At 38.7% G+C, this 21270-nt stretch overlaps 1 long non-coding RNA gene across 1 annotated transcript in view; it reads right to left on the minus strand.

Annotated features, from left to right (window-relative positions):
* The window catches only part of LOC142820538 (uncharacterized), a 96851-nt gene that overhangs the window by 21782 nt on the left and 53799 nt on the right, over positions 1 to 21270 (minus strand). The window contains exon 2 of the long non-coding RNA XR_012897761.1: positions 20659 to 20733. This is a non-coding gene — a long non-coding RNA (uncharacterized LOC142820538). The remainder of the gene's footprint in view (positions 1 to 20658; positions 20734 to 21270) is intronic.

Consider the following 21270-nt stretch of genomic DNA (forward strand, 5'->3'; position numbering starts at 1 on the left):
ATAATCTGACAAGATCATCTTTTTCCATATACAAACTGTGAGGCTTTATGAGTGGTCTATAGGTGGTTGATACTTATAGTGGAAGAGGAGACCTACTATAAGTATCAAAAAAGGGAGGGGATCATCAAATTTAAAACAAAATGGTTTTTGGTGTTTATTGAATTTTAAAATGTTAACACAAATTTCAGTCATTATGATATTTTTAAAAATGTCTACTTGTAATTCTATAATATAGCATTTCAATTGTTGATTGCATGCAATTTAATTTTTATTTAAAAGGACCACAGAATGAGATGGACATTTATTATACAGGCAGTCCCCGACTTACGCGGATCCAACTTATGTCGGATCCGCAGTTACGAACGGGGCTCGCCCTGGAGGACACGGAATGCGGGACCTCGCGATCCTGCCGCCCATGTACTCCGGGGCTTTCTCCGCGTCTCCCTGGTCTGCAGACCAGGAAGACGCGGAGCAAAGCCGTGGAGGGGAGCAAAGCCGCGGAGGACCCAGGCGGCGGGACCGCGGTGCATCTTGGTCCCCGCCCGCGTCTTCCTGGTCTTCTGGGGTGGGAGGGGGCGCAGCTGGTACGCCCCCCCACCCCAGCAGACTAGGCTTTTCTCCGGACACCTGTGGCAGAGCAGCTGGGGCACTGCCGGTTGGTCCCGCAGTGCCGCTCTGGGCGCTACTGGACCAACCCGGCAGCACCTCAGCTGCTCTGCCCCAGGTGTCCTGATTCAGCCACTGCTGGTCAGTTTCAGCAGCGGCTGAATCAGGACCCCTGGGGCAGAGCAGATGGGGTGCTGCTGGGTTGGTCCAGTAGTGCCGAGGAGCGGCGCTACTGGAGCAACCCAGCAGCACCCCAGCTGCTCTGCCCCAAGCGTCCCCAAGTCAGCTGCTGCTGAAACTGACCAGCGCTGACTACAGGAAGCCCGAGGCAGAGTTGCTATGCCCCGGGCTTCCTGGAATCAGCTGCTGATCAGTTTCAGCAGCAGCTGACTTGGGGACGCTTGGGGTTCTTAAGTTGATTCTGTATGTAAGTCGGAACTGGCGGTCAGTTTCAGCAGCGGCTGAATCTGGATGCCAGTTCTGACTTACATACAGATTCAACTTAAGAACAAACCTACAGTCCCTATCTTGTACATAACCCGGGGACTGCCTGTATTTATATATTTATTGTATGTATACTAAAAAAAGAACAAGTGACATGCTTTAATTTTTTTCTTAAATTTTGCAGCATATTCAATGAAATAGGACACTCTTGCCTCCACAATGTATATATTTTTAGTCCTATGAAAAATATTGCAACTGATTGAACAATCTGCTTCTGAGAATTCAGATTACATTTTGTAGTTGCTTGGTTTGTGATTTTCTATGGGCTAATATAGTTTGTTGTTGTTCAGACTATGCATCAATGTCAGTTTGGTCTAATGTTTTTAGCCATTTTTACCACTGTGGAGAGTTATAATTTGTATTTTGTAGTCAGTAATTATGTTTATAAATCCAATTATGCAATTAGAAGAAGCTATTTTCGTGCCTTTGTATAGTTTAGTTATAAGTACAACTGAGTATAATCATCTCTATAATCCTCCCAGAATACTGATCAATAAATACTGCATATTCTGCAACTATGCCAACAAATGACTAACAACTGTAACCTTTGAATTCTTGTCAGAATTGGAGACATTAATTGACTCATAGCACACCCTGGAAGCAATTTAGAATTGATACTCATTGGCTTTCTAATTCACAACAGTTTCACAATATTATTGATGAAAAAACGTATGTGATAATTGTGCATTGAAAAGTTTGCATTAAACAAAGATAAAAAGGCATATGCTGCAGCCTACAATGAAATATTATTTCATTCTTACAACATGGCCCTATTCAGTGGAACTGATTTTTTTTCAAACATTGGTTGCAACCATCCTGACTCTCTTATATCAGTTCTCCATCAGTGTAGCTATAGTGACTTCAAATTGAGTTGTTTCACTTGGAGAGGTCAGTGGTGAACTTATGGTTAGATTTTCATTTTCATTTGGGATCTTTATAATACTTAATCTTTACAAAAACAATGAAATGTAGAAATCACTGCAGTTTGGACAATGGTTGTGTTATGCACAATGTGAGAGTCAGATTTTACAGAGTTCAAATTTATATAAAAAGGAGATCCTGGAGAATGAAGCTCATGCGACTTTTATTTTTACTTCTTACTCTGGAGCTTGCTACGTCCTATTGTGCTAGAGATGAAAGAGAGTAGGAGACAGGCAGTCTGGGTGGAGGTGACCGGACTGGAAGATCTACTCATTACCCACTTCCTTGAAGTGACTGTGTGTGGGTTACTACGACTGTACCACTACCTTGGATCAAGACATTCAGTTATATGTAGAAATGGCTAGAAAATGAGATTAGAAAGTCAAGAATGTTTCATTTAATTAAAAATGCAATTTGTAAAATATTTAGGCATTTTTAATCTTATGTTAAACAAGTAGGTGGATTTTTAATTAAACCAGTGCTATTGTACCTTTAATAATTGTAGCTATTCCACCCCTTATGGTTGGCCTCCACACAGAGTCTCTGTAGCGTCCCATAATCTGAAAGAGGAGAATTCTTCCTTTGTCCTTTTCACATATCCTCAGTGCCTGTTCCATTATCTCAGACAGGGTGCTGTGCCAAACTTTTGTTCCTTAGTACATTTTCGAGATTGGATTTCAAGCCACCATAAAAATTATGAAAACATAAGAGCTAGATTGCTCTGACATCAATGTCTCATAGCATTATATTTATTCATTTTTTGTTCATTTCTAGAATTAGTGCCATTATTCCTTTTCACCTTTTGAAGCTGCTCATGAACCCAAGGGCACAGTGTGGTGTATAGTAGGATACAATTTAAATATTGTGAAGTTGCTACAGTTATTCAGCTAGAGCATGTTGCCTTTTCTTTTATATATATATATATATATATATATATATATATATATATATATATATATATATATATATATATTCCAAAAGTGGTGCTGTGTATCAGACTTCTGAGTAGTACCAAAACCTTAACAAGATTTGACAAATCTCTGTAAGGATTTTTTTACTCAGAAACTTTAATCACATTGGGAAAACAGGGACAACTTAAATAAATTAGATAATGATAGTCCTTTACCCCCTTGTTATTACTCTAACCAAAGATTCAACTATAGAGATTAAATTAAATCCATCAAAAATAGAACACTTTGGCAGAATTAAAATAGCTGGCAGCTGGTCAACACATTTCTAGAGTCGGATGTATGAAATTTAGATTCAGCCTGCCCTGGAGATGAAAACTCCTCCACACTCAGTGATTTTGAGGTTCAAGAATATCAAATGTTCCAGGGTCATATTTTTCTGGTAATTGCGTGTAGGGAAATGGAACATTTTGAAGTTGACCTTTATCAGCACTGTGAAGGACAACATTCCTCCTTAATAAATCCCAAAGGTGAGCATCAGCATTTTATGAAGTCCATCTAGGGTGAGATAAAGGCCTGAGGTTATAACAAAGGCACCTTAATAGTTGTAGACGTGAATCACGCAGCCCACTTGATGTGGTCATAAAGACATAGTTGAAAGACATATTGCTATCATAATCTTCTTTCAAATGATCATAAAATGGTTATAAGTGTATAGTTAGTTTTCTTATTCAGATAGAAAAGATAAACATTTTAGCTGAAATACTATTTTACCTTGCTCAGTAACGAACTGTGCTATGATTCATTATCATTCATAGTTATTGATAACTGAGAATCTGAATATTATGTTGCATGTTAAATTATGCATAATAGCAATAAATCCACTAATACAAAGTTTAGGGATCATAGGGTAAGTTACTGATTGCATTAGCATGTCAGAGGTAAGTTTAATATTTCTGTTTATTATTTGTAAAGAAGCCATTTAATAGCCTGTTGAAATCTTACATATATTAATATTGTTTATTTCTTAAACTGTAGTTGCATTATTGTGTGTGATTTAGATGGGTAATTATATGAAGGATTACTGTGACCTAAGAAAGATGGCAAGCACTTCTTCCTCCTAATGATATGACAACTATCCTAACCTTTTGTACCATATGATATTTCACAATATATCTGTTGACACACAAAAAATTAGTCAGTCATGCATGATTAACTCTGCTTTTATTGATGAGCTTTTTAATATACTGTTGTCCACAGTTTGGGGATATTAACATCACATAAAGGAGACAATTTGCTGCTCTAAAATGGTGTAATGCTTCCCGAGAACATTCCACAGCATACAATTTTGCCATCTGAGCACTCTTTTCATTTTCTGAAAGAAAAGATTTCGTAAACCTCTTCATGGTTCCCCCCCCCCCCCCCAATGTAATTATTGTGTTTATCACTTATTTTTGTTGGAGCATGCCAGGTATACCGTGTTAGTGAATATGCTGAAAGAATGTAGCACAAATGATAAACCTAGCTTTTTGTGTCACAGAATATCAGCTCATCATGGTTGAGGGGGGAAAATTCTATGGGTTGGGAAGGGAGTCTCTTAAATAAGGAAGAATTGTCAAGGTAAGAGAATCAAGAGTGAAACAGCCAACCTTGCTTACATGCTATATACCATATGAATATTCTGAATCGGGTGCCCAGCTGGTGTAAATTGCTGTAACTCTATTGACAACAGGGGAGCTATGCCAAATTACATCAGATGAAGATCTCGTATGTTTTATAACTAAAAATCAGAAACTAGCTCACAAATCTCTTTTCACATATGAGCAATAGTGATTTTCATACTTAGAAGGCTGGCACCTATAAGATTGTGTGCTTCTCCCATACAGATCCATAGGAGATTGCCCTCAGGACAAGTTGCAGATGGTATCACAAGCCTTTTAGCCATTTGAATGAGTCCCAAAGCAAATACACATTTGTGACTGACCAACTCTGAGATCAGTGTTTGTTGACAATGCTGGAAATTTGATCACCTTATAGAATGCAGCTGCATGTTTCTGAATGCTTTTTTTTCTAAACTGAGACCTGAAGACTTGGAATGTCCATTCTAGCTTTATTTTATTTATGACAGCTACAATATCTTAAAATAGATTTCACTCTTAATTGTAGTTCAAATATTTTTCCCCAATAATACTTACATATCAAATTAGGTCAACACATTTATCGGGTGTATCATGACTCCACTTGAAGTAAAAGGTGATTTTCATAGGCTGAATGTCTGGTCTCATGAGTAGCATCTCAATGCAAGAGTAGTCCTACTAACTTAAAGGTGGTGCTCAAGGAATATAAAGTTATACAAAGTAATAGTGTCAGAATCAGGCCTTGTGTAAGGAAATGCTTTGTTTACATTGTTCAATCTTATAGGCTAGGAACATCATTTTGTATTAGCAATTCTTTTCACAAAGAGCCTGTCGGCAAGTTAAAATTTAGACTTAAAGATACATAGGATTTAATTTGTTTTCTTTTTCCTGGAGTTATGTAACCATTGAAAGCAGGCTGAGTTCTAAATTAAGATCGTTACACTTCCTTCTAATTACATAGGCTTTTTTAACCTATGTTGTAGTGTTGTAAGAAGAGAGAATATTAATTAAAACAACAAAAAGAGCTATAACTGGCAGTCTGAGCTTATCCGCTAAATAATGAATGACAATTTTAATTTATAGTTAATGAACTCTCCCCATCTACCTATTAACATTTAATGCACATTTTAAAAGAATTTAGGAATACACTGAGCAGTACATAAAATTATATAGTTAATTAGTTATATCAAAACTAAGTATTTTGTGTATTCACAAATCAGGATGATAACGTATTTGCTCTTTTGGGACTAATTTAATTTAAAATAAAAAAGGCTTGTCTCCAACACCCCGCAAGCAATGGAGAAATCAACTTCTTCTAGCTTCTAAAGAGGCAATTTAGGAGAAGGAGGCAGCATGATCTAGAGTTAAAACATAGTTTGGAGACTCACAAGAATGAGCTAACTTTTCCTTCCCTCTCTTTGCCAGACATGCTACATGAGGAGGACTAACTAACATCCACACTTTCATAAATGTGTACATGTAAAATTGATGCATACTCCAGTTGGGTCTCTGTGCATGTCTGGAGGTAATGGGATTGTCAGAACTATGTAGATCTGTACATAAAAGGTGTTGCAAGGCACATTTAATGGACTAGGGTACTCCTCACATATTTCAAAGTGCTCAGAGCCCCGTTCCTTCCCCCCTCAGCTAAATGTTAATCATCATGAGGTAGGACTAATCAAGGAGGCACAAGTTAAGCTACTCAAACACTAATTATTCATGAGCCACTCCGCACATCACATACCACAGAACCCCAAACAGAGGAATAGCACCTGTCCCCTTCTGAAAGTAGTGATAGGTCCTCTGCGGACCCTCAAACTGAATGCAACCCCTTGCTCTCAGGGTAGTGTGGCCTAGCAGCCACAGTCCATTCTACAACCCTTTCCCTCAGGCTAGTGTGGCCTAACAGAGTCCAATTAGATGCCCTGCTCTCTTGGGGTAGCATGGCCTGACAGTCAGAGTCCATTTCCCTGTCCTTTGCTCTAGGTGTAGCATGGCCTGACAGCCAGCGTCTACAGTAATGCCTCTCCTCTCTCAGGGCAATGAGGCCTATTGATCACAAAGCTAATTCAATTCTACCTGTGGTGAGGGTAGTACAACCTAATGGCCACAAAGTTAATATATTTCCCTCTATGTTCAGGGTAGTACAACCTAGTGGCCACAGAGTCAATACATCTTCCCCTGTCATCAGGGTTGTTCATCCTAGTAGCCAGCAGCAGAACAATAGGCGTAGCTCCCTGTGTGGGGTAGGTGAGGAGAGGATAGGGTGACCCAAGCCCTCCCTCTCATCTGGGTCCAAACCCAGGGCCCCATCAGCAAAGGAGTGGCCCACTTCTAGCTAGATGGGGAATCCCACTGCAACACACTGAGCTCCCAGGGAACAATTCCTTGCCCTGGGCTACTTCCTACATGTCTCTTATGGGTAGTTCTCTTCCCCTGCAGTCTTCTCGACCTGACTGCCGTGGCTTGATCCATTGGTGCTTACTCCCCTAGAGCTTCTGCAGCACCTCCTTCCTTTGTGGCAGTCATCCCTGACTCAGCAGCTCCTGACTATAGCCAGCCTTCAGCTGGGGCCCCCTCAGCCAGGTGAGCCAGGTTAACACCGTTGGGCCCAGTCCAGGACTGATAAACCTTGTCACACATCCAAAACACAGAGATTCCTGAGAGTAAGATCTACATACATATTCCTGAAGGGCAAGAGACTAGGATACATGCAGTATACAGGATGGGGTGGAGGGTGAAGGGAATGTGAAGGAAGGTGAGGTTTTCCATTTCTGAATTGGAATTGAACCACTAAACAAAAGGTTCTATCACTCGCTGTAGTCCAACAGCTCGCTGTGCCAAGGAGCTATATCTTAAGGGCAAACAGGAGAAGGAGGATGTTGAAGGCAAAGTTGATCCAAACTCAGAGGGTGGACACAACCAGTCCTTCCAAATGAGATGTACTGAACCAACAGAAACCTTCCAACTGACTTCATAGGAACACAAGAAGTCCACAGGGGCATCACTAGTCCAAGAACCTGATATGAGTTCCTTTTCTGTAGCATTTTTTCCTGCTGCTTGGGTTTAGGCATAACATGAGAGATGTGATGATGACCAAGCAGTCTTTGCCTTTCTGACACCTGGCCCTGGTATATTACACAAGACTGTATGGGTTATTTCAATGACCTATTCTTCATCAAACAAACCTTATACTGTTTGTGTCTGGGCCACAGAACAACAAGTGGGTAGAGCAGTAACTGCATGCCATTGTCTACTGCAACAGCACTCTTGGTTGCCAAAGCATGCAATTAGACTCAAAATATTCAGGTGGTGCAAGTATCCAAAGCAGGAGCTGAATTTTCAGAACTCCTGCACTGCCTACCTTCCACTTTGAATATTAACCTAATATTTGGAACACCTAATCCCTCCCTTTCCCCCCCCCCCTCCCAATTCCTGCATAGTGATTTTTCCCCTAATCACACAATCCTTACTCAAAGAAGGCATGGGGAGAACAGCTTTGTCTATCCATCTGTCTCTTTAATAAGTCCTACAATTATTGGGTTGGATTTTAATTTTTGCTTGTTCTGCTGAAATAAGTCTTTCTAAATTGCTTGCTATTTTCCCTGTAAACATGGACAACCTTTTCCCCACCCAAGTCAACTTCAGAGATGAACAATCTTTTTACAGTCAGGTTAAGTTTGTGTCCGATTTTCTCTAATCACCATTGATGTTGGTTTGTGTCCTGTGTATTTTTTCAACCAGTGCTTTTTCCTATTATTTTTATAGTGTTATATAGGTGGCAAACTAGTCTGAAATTAAGGAGTACCTATTCATTTGAATTGATCTAAACAACATTGAGATATTAATATTGTCCACTTTGCCAAACCAACTGCACAAAGCAGAGACAAAGGAGTTAAATCCCAATGACACTAGTTCTCTGGCTCCATTGACATTTTTATCCAAGCAGAATTTAGTCCTGTATTTTAAATACCTTTTTGGGGAAAATGTCAATACAATTAAATTAAGCAGAAGAGAAGTTGTTTTGTCCTCCCAACAATATATTAAAACAGAAAGATCAGAGCTGCAAATCAGAGACACAGAGAACAATTGGACAGATCCACCTCTTTTTAAATAAGTTCTTTACTTTTTTGAAGAGCATGTGTATGCACTACATGGTTGTTAAACAACACAAACCAGGGTAGAAAATCCTTCTGTTCCTTGCCTCTGGCTTCCATTGTGATCTTCCTGTCTTTGTACACATCTATCAAGCTGAATCTCCTTGTGGAATGACTATTCAAATGGGATCTCCAATGAGATTACATAGAAGCACAAGTCGGACACTACAGGATCTGTAATAGTTGCAGGTATTTTGAAATACAGCTTTGAGATGTCACTGTTTAAACTGGATGCTCATATTCAGTGATCTCCTCCACAGCTATCCAAAAGGCCCATTCTGTCCACACTACAAGGTCTCTATTCTGTCCACTTATTGCCATGAATAGGCCCAGCCTTCTTTTGGGATGCCATACAAGTATGCCAAGGTATATTCCTGTGCACTGTGCAGAAATGTAGTTTTAGTTTCTCTTCATCTCTGGGTTTCAGAAATCATTCTCACCGTGTTGCTCCTGGACCATAAAAAACCTTCAAATTGTTTGCAGGGCTCTGATCCCTTACAAACTAGCCATAGGAGCTGACCAAGGAGGAGGGTGCCCTGTTTCCTCAAGCACACTCTGGGGAGTTCTGGAGATTTCTGCCTACTTGAGGCAATATTGTTCCAGGGACAACTCAGCTCAGCATTACCCATCCTCTTCCCACTACAGGGAACTTTTCCTTAAAGATACAAATTATTCCAACGAGACATGTGTTTGCAGCATTGAGCCCAAGGGAATAGTATAATTCACTGCAATTTTCTTCTAATGTAACCAAACTCCTTCATGTGTTTCCACATATCATTTCATTACAGTACACAGAAACATGACCTCAGGTGTACTCAATCTAAAACATCAGTCTGGTGCTTCTATCATGGACAGTAAGAAAAATACTACTCTCCTCCATACATTAGTGAAAGATAGTGATATTTTTTAAAACTTAATCAAAGCAGGGGGAAAATGCCAGGTTGGTTTGTCTCTGTAAATCTGGCAGAAATTTTTATGACCTAAACGAGAAGCAGAATGTAAGGATTTTATGGACCCCTGTGTGGGTTAAAGGTTCCATCTGTACTGCAGTGTTTGCAGAATTGATTTGCTACTCCTAGGTTACGTTTAAACTACACTCCTCTGTCGGCAGAGGGATGTAAATTAGATGTATTAAAAGTGCAAATGAAGCAGGGTTTAAACATCTCATGCTTCATTTGTATAATGGCAGCTGCCGCTTTTTTCCGAAAGGGGGCTTTTCAGGAAAAAACAGCAGTTTAGGCGGGGCATTTTAGACAGAAATGTCCCATTTTGAAAGATCCTTTAGGATCCTGTAGGAACTTTCGAAATGGGGCATTTCTGTAAAAAATGCCCCATCTAAACTGCCATTTTTTTTCTGAAAAGCCCCATTTCGAAAAAAAGCGACATCCGCCATTATGCAAATGAAGCATGGGATATTTAAATCCCAGCTTCATTTGTACTTTCGATACATCTAATTTACATCCCTCTGCCAACAGAGGGGTATAGTTTAGTTGTAGCCCATGACTCCTCAAAAGCAATTGTTCCTGTGCAGCCCTTTGCACCACTCCTAGGGAAGATAGAGCATAATTCCCTAGTTCATTCCCAGCTAGTTCTGAGTTGATTTGGAGAGACAGAACAGAGTCTCTCCCTTGCTTGAAAATCCATAAGGGGCCTTTCAGAATCCTGCCTTATGCAAGTATGTAACTTGTCTTGACATTAACAGGATTTATGTTCAACCATGTGAAGAGAACTGTTTTAGTTCCCTCCATAGGACAGAGACCATTTTCTAAAATGCTGGCCATGGCTTCCTCAAACTAATACTTCCCTTTCATGCATTTCATACAACTGGGTGTATACATTCCTCTTGATTACTATATATATTGCTTTGGCTTGCTAATACTTATACCTCTAACCATACTTTCTTTGTCTTAAACACTGACTGCTTGTTAAACATTTTTATGGTGCTTCTGACTTTGGCTCCTCAAGTTGTAATTTTAAACTCACTGGACTTCTTTCTAGGACATTTGAATGGCCCATACTTTTAAATTTTGATGGTGGTGACTGCTCTATTCTGTGCTCCAGAGGGTTGATTTTACCATAGAACTTAGGAAAGTAGTGAACATAGGAAGACACCTGTGTGTGACTTCTTTTAACATGGGAGTTCTGTTGCACTGTAGCCAACACAATATCCTTGAGGGATAGAAGGCCCGGGTCAAATGCCATGGAATCCATGACAATTAGGAGTCTCCTGTCTGCTGCAGCCTTCATCCGTATTCACAGCCATTGCAGCATGGCCTGGTCTGCCATTAAGAACTTTTAGGATCATTCTTCATCTTGTCCCTCTCCCTTGACCTTGCCGCCATAGGTGACCCTTCTGGGAGTACTAGACTCCCTATGACTTCACTCTCAGGTTCATTAGAATGTGCAAGCCCACTCACCATAACAAGGTGACGATCTGGAGAGTGAGAAAACAAACATCACCCCATCTATGAAGACCTCCCATGATACTTCATTTGTTGGGAAAGTCAACATGGTTTTTGTAGAGGGAAATCATGCCTCACTAATCTACTAAAATTCTTGCAGGGGGAGGAGGTACAAGCATCTGGACAAGGGGGATCCAGTGGATATAATGTACTTAAATGTATAGAAAGCCTTTGACAAGATCCTCAACAAAAGCTCTTGGAATAACAGGGAAGGTCCTGTCTTGGATCAGTAACTGGTTAAAAGACAGGAAACAAAGGGTAGGAATAAATTATCACTTTTCAGAATGGAGAGAGGTATACAGTGGTGTCCACGCATTGGCCTGTACTGGGACCAGTCCTATTCAACATTTTCATAAATGATTTGTGAAAAGGGATAAACAGTGAGGTGGAAAAATTTGCAGATGACATAAAAGTACTCAAGAATTTAAGAGCAAAGTAGACTGTGAAGAATAATAAAGGTATCTCACTGAGATTAGAAAGGGATCTCAATGGTGTGACTGGGCAACATATTGGCAGATTAAATTCAATGTTGATACATGCAAAGTAATGCTCATTGGAAAGCAATCACAACTATACTGTTCATGTAAAATGATTAGATCTAAATTAGTTGTTACCACACGAGAAAGAGATCATGGTGGTTAGTTTTCTGAAAACATTCACTCAAAGTACAGCAGCAGACAAAAAAGCAAACAGAATGTTGGGAATCACTAAAAAAGGGATAGATAACAAGACAGAAAATATCGTGCTGCTTCTATGTAAATCCATGGTATGCCCACATCTTGAATACTGTGTGCAGATCTGGTCACCATATCTCCAACATTAGAAAAGGATAACAAAAATGATTCGGAGTATGGAATAGCTTCCATATTAGGAGAGATTAATAAGACTGAGACTTTTAACCTTGAAAAAAGAAATGAGTAAGGGAGATGTTGCAGGGCTGGTTTGCTCTGTGATGACATAATTGCCCTGTGGCTACATCGTTCTGGCCAGTCCAGCAACCCCATCACATGGCCTAGCAGCCAGAGTCAGTAGGGCTTTCTTTAGTTGCTGGGAAGCATGGCTTAGGCCGGGGCTGGAGTCAACAGAGATCTCCTAGGCTGCAGAGGACCATGGTCCAAAGGCTAGAGTCAATACATAGCATCCAGATGGTAGAATCTAGCCCTTAAACAACAGTCCCCATTGAGTCTAAAGGCTAAGCTTTAAACCCACATTTTAAAACATTATTAATTTCTGTAACGGCTGTGAGCTGTGGGATATTTGTCTTGATGACATCTTGACTACATTTACATGTATGGTCAGAATGAGAGCTATAGTACATTGGCTCAGGTTATGTGAAAATCTCAGTGTGTTGTTGCATAAAGTAGGACGAAAAAACCAACTTGTTCTGTAGAATTGCACAAAACTGTCTATATAAATGGAAGCCTGTAACAAATACATTTTTATGTTATGTACAAACTTTTAATTTTTATTTGTTCACAAAGAAACTAAAACCATGATTGATGGATGCAGGAAAACAATATTCCCTTTACCATTGTTGCCTTTCAGCAATCTTGCTGTAGTTTCAGCCTGTTTCAAATAGTTACAAACTCTACCGAGTCACTAATTAAAAAGTTTATGACTGTCATGAACTAAATGACATAGATCACATTCCACCCAATGCAAATTTGCATCATAATGAAGGCAGCCTCAGTAATTTATAGACAGTGCAGCTTTCTAGAGAGTCATTGTTATTCCTCACCCAGAGTTATATGATGATTGTCTTTGATCATTCTTGTCTCAGTTCTGAGCAGTGAAAACAAAATGAATCTGAAAAGGCTTCATTAAGAAGGCTTTTTACTGTTCCAGAAAAAAACCTGAGTTCCATGTGAGTTATGACCCTTTGAAAAGTGTTACTTTTGTGCAATTTGTATATGTTTATGTATAATGGCCTGATTCTGAACACAATATTGCAGGGAAAGTCCAAGGGCGGATGACTTTTTTTTGGCTGCAACTTTGCCCACAGCCAGCACGTTGTGGTTGGGATCCTCAATGACAGACCATTTCACTACTGTTAGGGTACGTCAACACTATACGCTTCTTTCAAAAGAAGCTTTTTCAACATAATCTTTAGAGAAAGCTTCTTTCAAAAGAGATAATCTAGACAGCCACCACTTTTTTCAAAAAAGCGATCCACTTTTTCGAAAGAGAGCAGCCAGGCAATCTGGATGCTCTCTTTCAAAAAAGCCCTGTTTGCATTCAAGAACACCTTTTTTTGAAAGAACTCTTTCAAAAAAAGGCATCCTTCCAGTTAAAATGAGGTTTACCACTGTCAGAAAAACCTCCACATTATTTTGATTTAATTTTGAAAGAATGTGGAAGCTAGTGATGTTAAATTCTCACAAATAAACTTTCGGAGAATATTCTTGAGAATCTTCTTGAGAATATTCTCCAATGTAAAAATTTTTGAGTATTTTCTCTTAAATACTTGTTAAATAATTTGTAAAGAATTTTACTATTTATAATAATGTCTTTCTTTAATAAAACTTCAAGAATCGTGAAAGTTTCCAATTGTTAAAATGAAAATTCAGGAAAGTAAAGAAAAAAAGACTGAGGTTTAAATTACTAGAACTTTTATTACAAATCTTCTGTTGCAGGATACAAATATTTTTAACTTTCTGCATTGAATACAAGTCTAATCAGAATCTGCACTTTCCAAATCTGACCCATATATTTCTATCTCTTCTTCTTCCTCATACATATCCTTTTGTTCAATTTCTTCTTCTTTCTCTTCAGCATCATCAGTTTCTTCTTCCTCATTTCTTTGGTCCTGTTTCCTTTTTTCTCTTGGGGATTTCAATGGAGCATCATTTGGGTTTTTAAGATTCTTTATATTATGGGCTATGAATGTCAGCTTGCCTCCCCTTTCTTGTGTTAACTTGTTTCTTTTTGCATTATGAATGATACTGAGTCTGTAAGTACTGAAACTTCTTTTAGTTGCTGCCATTGTTGGTGGCATATTCAATATGTTGATCGCTGCTTTCCCTAATTTTGATCCATAGCAAATACCTTTCCACCATGTTACTGCATCTACTAAGCCAGCTGGTTTTGTTACATATTTTCCAAAAAAACCCTTCTTTAGCATGATACTCTATAAGCTCTGCAATGACTTTTGCTGAGTGATCAGTGCCATACATTCTTGTGACTAATTTATGGATGAATTCAGTTCCTTGTATTTGTTCATTTCTAGTAAGGCACTCACCATTGAATTTTGGATCTAGAATATTTGCAGCATAGTGAATGTTTTTAGAGCCATATCTTTTCTTTTTTCAAAACTTTTCATCACATACTGTTTTCCTTGTTTGGTAAGTGGACTTTCGGGAAATACCTATCAAAATGATTGCTTAATCCCTTGAAACATTCAGGAACTTTGCTCAATTTTGACTGGTCAGATTCAAGCAGTGTAATCCATTTAACAACAGGACTTATCAGTGCATGCAGTTTTTGGACCTGTATCCAAAATACATCTTCATCCAGGATTGAATTCCTGGTACGTTTGCTCAGTTTAGTCTGTAAATCTTCATGGACAGCAAGGCATTTTAAGACATTTTTTTATTTCAATAAGCTTTTCAAACAATATAAAATGGAACCCCACCAGTTTTAACTGGCAATTTAAGTGCACAAGTTTGATTTTTCTCTTTTTGAAATGCAGTAAAATGAGCTCGTAAAACTTGCGATTTGTTAATTTCCTTCACAATAGTTTTACAGCTAGCTTCAGTTTCTTGAACAGATTTTAAGTTACTGATGTCACCAATTAACAAATTTAGTGTATGAGCAGCACAAGTGTACATAGCAATGTGATTGTATTTTTCATTAAGCATTGTTAAGGATTTCACCATGGTTGCAGCATTATCAGTGACAATGGCACCAAATTTTTCAGTGCCTATTTCTGTCATTATTTCTTCTGTATGGAATGCCATATACTCAGCAGTATGGCATTCAACATCGGTTGCCACTGACTTGTAAAACACTGGTTGGGGTGTTGATATAATAAAATTTAGAATAGATTCATTTCTTCGGTTGCTCCAACATCACACTGCAGTGCAAGAGAAGAGGCTTCAGCAATTTTTGTTTTTATAAGAGCATCAATATGTTGATATTCAGCTTCCAAGAGTTTGTTAGAAAGTGTGTACCTGGATGGCATCTTGTAAGATGGTCTTAAATTTTGCATGAAAGTAATCCAATCTTTGTTTTCAACCAGTAAAAGAGGCAATCCCAAAGAGAATATAGCTTGTGCAAAAAATTCATCCAAAACTTTGTTTTCAGTTTCATTCATAGAATCAAAGTAGCGACTTATAGAGTGCATACCTTGGCAGAACTAGATGTGGAAGGTGGCGATGTAAATTCACTAGCACTATCACAGTGTTCTATAGATGTTGATACAGTTGATGGTTGAGGTGATCTGCTTCTGGACTCGGAGAATTTTGATGCCTTTTGCTTGATGTAAGCAGGAGTCTTCAAAACAATTGGAAACATGCTTCTTCTCATCCTTGTCACATTTCTGATGTATTCAGCCTTTCAGTACTTACATTCATATAACACTTTAACTGTTTTATGAAGGAAATAATCCCACATATCACTTTTAGGCTTAGTTCTTCTTTTCATACTGATGAAAACACAATTACACCTTTCACAAAAGAGAATAAATGTGTTATTGCCTCTTTATATACTTTTTGTGATGCTTCCAGAAAGTTCCATAATAGTCAGAATTCCTGACTCATGCATGTTCTAGAAAGTTCCGTAACATTCTGGAACGTTCTATAACATTCTCAAACTATCTTGAATGATCAAGAAAGCTCTTTAACATTCAGGGTGTTCTAAAAGTTGAATACAATATATTATTTCAAGAGGAAATGAAAAATTAGAAAATTCTCAAAAATTCTCAGGAAATAATCTTTTGGAGAATATTCTCAGAATATTCTTATTCTTGGAGAATACTCTCCAGAGAATTTTCTCACCTCACATCACTAGCGGTGGCAGTCTAGACACAAGTAAAGTTTTTTGAAAAAAGGCCACTTTATTTAAAAAAAACCTGTAGTCTAGACTTAGCCTTAGGGTGCATCTATACTACACCCGTAGGTTGAAATAAGATACGCCATTTGAGCTACACATATAGCATGTCTTATTTTGATTTAATTTCGAAAGAGCTTATTTTGAAATTTGGTGCTGTCTGCGTAGCACCACATTTTGAAATAAAGCACCATTCTGACAAGTCCCCTTGCCCTTATGGAACGAGGGCTATAGGGATGCTGGAATAGCATGCCTGTTATTTTGAAGTGCATGTAGAAATAACAGGTGCGCTTAAAGATGCAGAATAGTTATTTCAGGATACGTCTAGTATCCTGAAATAGTACCAATGGACATAGCCTTAGAGTCCAGGGTCAGGGGCTGATGGAGTAAGGTGTGCCCAGACCTAAGACTCCTTACCAGTTTTAGTGGCCTAGGCCCGTTAGTTGTAAGTTTTGTAATCTATTTTTTAAATTCTATTGTAGGATCTACTATAATAGTGAAAAGATCACCTATGCTTTGAGATAAATTAGCTTTGTAACTAGAAGCCACATCTCCTGAATTCACCTAAGAAATTAACATGCATGTTTTGCTGGACAAGCTGCATCCATAAAGGGCAAATATAACTATTCCTTCATTCTACAACTGTTTTCTGTTGAATTCTTTGGATAAAGAAATAGAATGATCTTTTAAGGTTTTATTAATTTCTATGCCAGAAGCAGTTGATGCTTCCAATGTATCACAAGCCTGTCTGGATTATGGGATCTTCACTCTGACAAGGATCATAGAATCACAGAACACTAGAACTGGAAGGGACTTTGAGAGGTCATCAAGTGCAGTCCCCTGCCCTCATAGCAGGATCAAGCACTGTCTAGATCATCCCTGACAGGTGTCTGTCCAGCCTGCACTTAAATATCTCCAGTGATGGAGATTCCACAAACCCCCTAGGCAATTTATGCCAGTGTTTAACCACCCTGACAGGCAGGAAACTTTTCCTGATGTCCAACCTAAACCTCCCTTGCTGCAATTTAAGCCCATTGCTTCTTGTTCTATCCTCAGAGGCAAAGGAGAACAATTTTTTTCTCCCTCGTCCTTATAACAGCCTTTTAGATACTTAAAAACTGCTCTCATGTCCCCACTCAGAAGGTAAACTAGATTAGGGGAAAAATAATGAAGCTCTATTTTTAACATTTTGCCTTTACCGTACATTTTTATTTAGAATTGGATAAAGTCAAGGATGCAGCAACCAGTCTGTGTCTGTTTATAAATGTTGGAGAAGTATTGGAAGGAGAAAAATTGCAGGATTCTACTCCACTGCCATCTGTGGAACTTTAAACTGCTTGTTTTAACTCACTTATTAGGAAGTGTATTGTTTGTAGAGAAAGGGAACACTTAAAAAATGTGTACAAAGAACTAAACAAAAATAGCCTGAAGGGTAAAAATGCACAAACAGATGGAGAGAGGCCAAACAGATCTGCAAAACTGAGTGCTTTGCATTTCACCTTGCTTGAGTTAATGGTTCCCAGTAAATTGATCCAAAGTTGTCTTCCCTAATAGAATTAGGAAGAAAAATCTAAAACACAAAGTAAATAAAATCTGGTATATTCCTATAAATTAAATAACTGAGTACTTTATCCTCATATCCTCATAACATTATTTGTTGAAATACCTACTGCCTCAGGTAGATTGTATTTGAATCTAGCTCTATTAGATTCTGTTACTCACCATAATACCCTATTTCTTTTAAGCTGTGTAATGCAGACTCTCACGGACAATGCTGTGGAGAATTGAAAGGGCCTACATTCTTTTCACTCACTCTTTTGCCATACAATTTATTTGGGGTGAAGAGTGGTGGAGAAAATATTTTTCCTTGCAATATGGAAAGATTCACCTACTGAGGAGGCAAGTTTATAATATTGAATTATGGACTGATTATATGACCTTGAAGTGCTTTACGTTTAAAATCAGTTCATATTAACTAGCTGATAAAAGTATCATATTTATTTCCTCACAGTAGTGAAAAGGCAAGTTGTAAATGTTCTATTGCATTACTCAATGAAGACAGTAGTTCTAACTAGATTTTATTCTCCTGGGGAACAAAATAACTAAGGGTATGTCTACACTACCCCCCTAGTTCGAACTAGTGGGGGGGTAATGTAGTCATACGGAGTTGCAAATGAAGCCCGGGATTTGAATTTCCTGGGCTTCATTTGCATAAAGCTAGCCGGCGCCATTTTTAAATGCCGGCTAGGTCGGACCCCGTGCCACGTGTAGCCGCGCGGCACGGACTAGCTAGTTCGGATTAGGCTTCCTAATCCGAACTAGCTGTACACCTCGTTCCATGTGAGATTATGTCCATGTGGAACAAGGTGTACAGCTAGTTCAGATTAGGAAGCCTAATCCGAACTAACTAGTCCGTGCCACGTGTAGCCGTGCGGCACGGGGTTCGACCTAGCCGGCATTTAAAAATGGCGCCGGCCGGCTTTATGCAAATGAAGCCTGGGAAATTCAAAACCCGGGCTTCATTTGCAACTCCATATGACTACATTACCCCCCCCCCCAGTTCGAACTAGGGGGGTAGTGTAGACATACCCTAAATGACTTCAGTGATTAGTATTAGTCATTTCTTCAACTCATGGACAGGGTTGGGAACACAATTCATGAAACACACATGTGAAACAGGTAAATTTTGCTACCCAATGGTTAAGATGAGATTATGTCCAATGACTCCAATGAGCATATTCAGTGTTTAATACCATGAGTAGTCTTAGTCAGTCTGAAGCCCGTTCATGGCAGTAAATACTGCGCTCAGTAGTATTTTCAGCAGTAAACCAAATAGTTTTTAAGAGTGAAAAGAATACAATAAAAGTGATTTGTTTTATTACAAATGAAGGGCCTAATTCACCAGTGCATTATCAAGTTGATATTGGTATAACTCCATGGAGTTACCCCTAGTTGAAAAACTAGATACATTTCAAGTAGTTATACTAGCATAAACTTGGAACACGACTAAGGAAGTGGTGAATCAAACCCAGTGTGTATTCCATGAATAGTGTTTGTTATAACATAACATTTGCAGATGTGATGTTCATTTTTTCTTCTTTTTCACTCTTTTTGATGAACAGCATTGCATGGAGTTAATTTGATCATCAAACATCTAAATGAAATATTTTTGAGCCAGTCGTTGGGTTAAGTTACCTACTGGAGTGAGTCATATTTCATAATGAAAGTGAGTGGAAACAGATGGAGAATGTTTTTATATCCCCACATCATTAGCTCAGATAAGACTGATATTCACTGAAATTTTAGACTTCATGACTCAAATGTTTTAACAAGAAAATATCAATGGAAGGGTTCGCACTAGCCGGCTTTTAAAAATGGCAGCACCGGCTTTATGCTAATGAAGCCCGGGAAATTCAAATCCCGGGCTTCATTAGCAAGTTCGGTATGCATACATTACCCCCCTAGTACGAACTAGGGGGGTAGTGTAGACATACCCGAAGGTAGTTAATAGATTCACAGTAAGAACTAAAGAATGGATTTCAAATCAGTCATTAATATATTTTCTGGTCAGTGCAGGAACAAAACCTGTGTAGGCAGAATTCCTTGTAGTATACATTTTTGCTCTTCAGCTATTGGGTGGAGATTAATATTATACATACATCAACTAATCAGTATCACTAATAAATCATTAGGATTTCTCATCATAGTAAATACTACACTTTGTAATTAATATTGGCAAGACCATAATCCTCAATTCCCATATGGAATAGGTAAGTAGTAGTATCCATATATTATAGAAAGGCAGGACACAAAAGTCAGAAGTTAAATCAGTGGAGTTTCTGGTTGCTAACTACCTCTACAGCATGTCCTTTGAAAGTATTTATGGCATTACTCTATATCCAGAATATACTTAAAAACCAACAAATGGTCTGGTAGCACTTTATAGACTAACAAAACTTGTAGATGGTATCATGAACTTTCGTGGGCACAGCCCACTTCTTCAGATGACTGGAGTTTTGCATTTAGGATTTGCAACCCATCTTGGAAAGTGATCCCTCACTCTCAGAGGCCTTTGGGGAAAAGCCTATTCTTGCTTACAGACAACCCCACAACCTGAAACAAATTATTTCCGGTAACCATGCTACACAACCACATCATAAGCATCCAGGAACCCAGCCCTGCAATCAGCCATGGTGCCAATTCTGCCCATATATCTATACAAGTGAATTCATCACTGAAGCCAACAACATAAGCTACCAAATCAAAGACTCATTTAATTGCACATCCAGTAATTTGATCTATGCCATCAAATGCCATCAATGCCCCAATGCTATATATATTGAACAAACTGGACAGTCCCTAAGGGAAAGAATCAATGGACACAAATCAGATATATATAACGGGAATATACAGAAACCTGTTGGAGAACACTGCAATCCACCTAATCACTCTTCAAAAGGTCTCCAGGTGGCTGTCTTGTCACAAACCAATTCTACAAGCGAAAAACACAGAGAGACATTGGAATTACAATTCATCCACAAATTCAATTCTCACACTGATGGCCTCAATTGAGATAAAGGATGGCTGGGACATTATCAACATAACATTAAATGAAGGTGCCAACAGCTCTTTGTGTAGATTCTTGACTTAGTACCCTTCCTATCTAATTGCTATCCTATGATCCTTATCTGCTTCTTTTACCTGTCCAATCTTTAGGTGTTTATAGACTACCAGCTCTGCCTACTTGTTTTTCCTTTTGATATTTTCATACCCTCTGATCCTTATTTCCCACCCCTTTCTTTTTCTTCCTTCCCCCCCTTTCTCTTCTTCCCTATTTACTTTGGGTCTTCACATCCTAAACTCAAAACTCCGGTCATCTGAAGAAGTGGCCTGTGCCCACGAAAGCTCATGATACCAACTACATGTTTTGTTAGTCCATAAAGTGCTACCAGACTGTTTGTTGGTTTTTAAATTCATCCTGTATGGAGTAACTCAGCTACACCCTGAAGCTTCTATATCCAGAGTTAAT

Source organism: Pelodiscus sinensis, chromosome 1 (genome assembly GCF_049634645.1).
Source record: "Pelodiscus sinensis isolate JC-2024 chromosome 1, ASM4963464v1, whole genome shotgun sequence".
NCBI classification, from domain to species: domain Eukaryota; kingdom Metazoa; phylum Chordata; order Testudines; family Trionychidae; genus Pelodiscus; species Pelodiscus sinensis.